Source organism: Cynara cardunculus (assembly GCF_001531365.2).
Source record: "Cynara cardunculus var. scolymus isolate 2C chromosome LG 4, CcrdV1, whole genome shotgun sequence".
Classification (NCBI taxonomy): domain Eukaryota; kingdom Viridiplantae; phylum Streptophyta; class Magnoliopsida; order Asterales; family Asteraceae; genus Cynara; species Cynara cardunculus.
This window is the reverse complement of record NC_037531.1, coordinates 13,858,807-13,862,646: the sequence shown is the minus strand read 5'-3', so window position 1 is coordinate 13,862,646 and position 3,840 is coordinate 13,858,807. Positions and strand designations below refer to the sequence as shown.

Genomic DNA, 3,840 nt, shown 5'->3' with positions numbered 1-3,840 from the left:
TTGAGATATCATATATGGAATATATTTTATTTTTAATTAAAAAAATATAATCAGTGATACTTTTTAAATTCTTTTTTTATTTTTTTTAATTTGGAAAATCACTGACAAAATATTTTTTTATTTTTAATCAAAATGTATTTTATCAATAATCTTTTTTAAATGTAGGTACTTTTTTGGTACATTTTTTTCATTTTATATATGTAAGTACTTTTTTGGTTCAAAAAATGTTTAGAGACTTAATCGCTGAAAATATGAAAGTTCATTGGGTTTTTTTTCCATGTTTTTTCTCTTACTTTATCACATTAATCAGTTTTATAGGTTATAAGAATGTATCTAACAAGTTTTAAAAAGTTCAAGGATTTATTTAACAGGTTTTGGAATGTCTAAAGACTTATTTGTTCCAAAAAATTGTCCAATGACTTAATCAGTCCAAACACTAAAGTCCATTAAGTTTTTTTAGATTTTTCCCAATTAAATAAGCTATATTGATATGTTCGAATTTAACTTAATGCTAACGAATTTACTTAGCTTGATCAGCCACTAAATCCTACCTTTTAGCATTCAATTGATATATGACCAATTTGTGTGATGAAATTGTAAATAGTCTACTAACAAATGCACAAATTAGGAATTATAATCAAACAATGATGTTAAGATAGATAATTCATATTTATTTTTATTTTATTTTTTCATTTGGAAGATTTAATATTGTTATTAAAATTTACAAAAAATAAACATCAATTTATCTTAATTCATTCACAGGGCTAAAATGGTAATTTATGTTATTCAGATTATTTATTCAACACAACAATTGATCATAATTCATTCTGGTAGATTAATCTCTAGAAGCAACTTAATATATCCAGTTCTTAATAGGGGGAAAAAAACCAAACACCCCCTCAGACATAAAATTGCTTACAAAGTACTGAACCGGGTCCATACTACAAATCCATACTACTTTTAGTTGCTATTTTCTCTCTTTCAACAATAGTTTATCCTTTCTTTTTGATGCATTTACTTTGAGATTATATTGTAATCGATTGGGACAAGTTTATTTATCGGATTTCTATTTTTAATGTTAATTTTATTTAAATGTTGATTGATTCATGTGAATGTTTGTTAGTCAAGAACCTGGATACGTAATTGTCTACTGATTTTGATGAAGTGACAATTGAACCCACTTGATTTCAATATGGTTTTCGAAATGGGTTCTTGAAATATGGCAATCAAAGTCGTTTTAAGTTGAGCTTATAATTAATTGGTGTTTTCTTACTTGCCCAATACAACTGATTGTACCTAGGAGTTTAAGAGCTTGTTTAGACTCTTATTTGTGATTAAGATTTGGTTAAAGAGCTTATTTTAACCGGTGTCTAGTTAAGGAAAAACTTAGATTGTTAGAATTTGTGTTGACAATTGTGGCCAAAGTCCATTATGTTACATCTACGAAATTAGAGATGGCCAAAATTTTGTCTCGGGCTAGGTTCCAAATACTATTCTCGTAACCGGTCTGGATCCCAAGCTTCCTCATAACCGGTTATGAGAACCGGTTCCAGTACTGAGCCAATCTCAAACCGGTCCTAACTTTTTTTAAAAAAAATTCAATCTTTTGCATATAATTTTTTTAAAACAATACAAAAATATTATTCCAATACACTTAAAAATATGTAATTAGATCAATCAAATATACTTAAAAAGAAAGATGAGAAGTAGGAGTTGTTAAAAACCGAAATTGAATAAGAGTCGAAATCATGAATTATAGCGAGAATTGTGAATGTTGTTTGCGTTTGTGAGTTAGCATCTTCCTCCATACATCACATGACTTAGGGGGTCGTCTACCTAAACACTTACCTGATAAGCGCTTACCGGTAAAATTCAACACTATTTCTTGGTAAACTATTGTTTACTTACGAAGGTTTAACCACAAGTGTTTGCAGTTCTAACAATTACTAGACTTTTTAATTCTTGTATTTTCTTTAAATTGTCAAATCAAGTCCCCAAGAATTTACCACTGATATTTTTAAGGCCCATGGATATGACCGTACACCGAGGATTAACAAAACATAAAATAACGTGCCCATCCAGCGTGCATGGCTTAATGCATATGTTCGCTTTATCTAACCTTTTTGTGCGAATTTTTGTTAAAAGTAACCAGAGTTATTATCACAAAAGCAGCAAATATCATATGACAATGCCAACATATTTAACTACATTTAGCAACGTATTATATATTTTTTTAATTGATATAAAAAAAACATTTGTTATTTATTATTATCAATTGTCAAAACAAAATGACAACAACATCAACTTTTTATAAGATGGGATTGCGAAACAACCAACTTAAAGGGGGTCAACTGCCCCTAGTCAAAAGTTAAGTTTTAACCCATCTCTCCTCTCTGCCCCCGGTGGTTTCCTGCCTTTGCCCAATTGCCCCCATTCTCAAAAATGTTGGAGATCATTATCCACTGTAGCACTCATGGAATCTTTTCTCCGTCCTCACTCCCCGTATAAGGGAATCTCCAATCATGAAAACCAATAATCAGCAAGAATCACTACCCTAACAACCAGTAGCAATGAACCATAAGGGTGGTGTCTGATTGGTTTGAGCTTGGCTCCAAAGGTCAAAAGTATCAGGGTCCAGGAGGTCTCAGGTTCAAATCCAAGGAGGAATAAAAATCCCCTTGTGGTCACGGATGTTCAAATGCGGTGACTCCCGACTATCTGTAAAGCAGGTAGTCACCCTGAGATTAGTCGACTCACATAGCGGATTGGATATCCAGGTTAATAAAAAAAAACGAGCAGTAGCAATGTAGCAGGTAAAGGGGGCGGAGATGGCATTACACGTCCCTAATAGGCTAATTTAACCCAATTTAATTTTTTATTTTATTTAGTATATGTATATAGTTTGCATATAAATAAATACCACAGAAGAAATCCTTCATCTATGGCAAGAACACATCTTCTAACATTAGCAATTTGAATCACACATGTCACAGAAGAGCGAAACTTGCAAACCATACAATTCCGATGCACAAGCATTATACTTCTGTTTTAATTTATGGGAAGATTTACTAAAGAGGTAGGTGGATCTGACAACAGAAACACCTTATACCTTCTTCCCCATTGAATAACCCAAATAAGAACCAGACATGAATTTTCCATACTCATCATTGCAGACAGTTGATTCAACAGCCAGTGTTTCAACAAGCGCAATTGCGCAAATGTAAACTCAAATCAGATCTCAAGGATAAGTAAGAATAAATGAACATGAATTAAAAATCAATATGAACTGAATCTAAGAGATGAGTCCAAAATATTGGAAATTATGCAGACAATCAACAAAGGCATCGATTCAATAACATTTCGATCAATGAAATCAAAATTAAAATCCGAAAAATTCGTAGTAATAGAAAATTGGCATCAGATAATAAGCGGAGTTATGTAGTCACCATGGTTAAATCAGTGAGTTAAGCATAAAACTGAGATTTCATCATATGCCATTTTCATGTAACAAATGAACAATTGAGAAGAAAACATGGATAAAATTCAAAATCGCATATGAAACACACTAACTAATTATCATCATTTTAGAAGATAACAATATAGGAAGGTCCATTTGACACGAAAACAATCTCAAAAACTGTAATGCGCTGGTAAGCCATCCTGAAATTAGCTATATGCACCGGTTATAATTCCTTGATTAGCTTCGATTTTCAAAAAACAAGGATAGAGTAAACCAGATGCAAAATTCACAGGCATGGAGATAGGAATCTCCAAAAATAACCGATTCTGCGGTTAGTATTGTTTAATCTACGAGAAATATCCAAGTTTCTAGCAAAACTA

The 3,840-nt window shown here is 31.7% G+C and overlaps 1 non-coding gene across 1 annotated transcript; it reads right to left on the bottom strand.

Annotated features, from left to right (window-relative positions):
- Positions 1-3,410: 3,410 nt before the first annotated feature.
- Positions 3,411-3,499, bottom strand: LOC112511910. Its single transcript, XR_003069163.1, has one exon. It is a non-coding gene; the product is annotated as a small nucleolar RNA R16 (small nucleolar RNA).
- Positions 3,500-3,840: the final 341 nt, after the last annotated feature.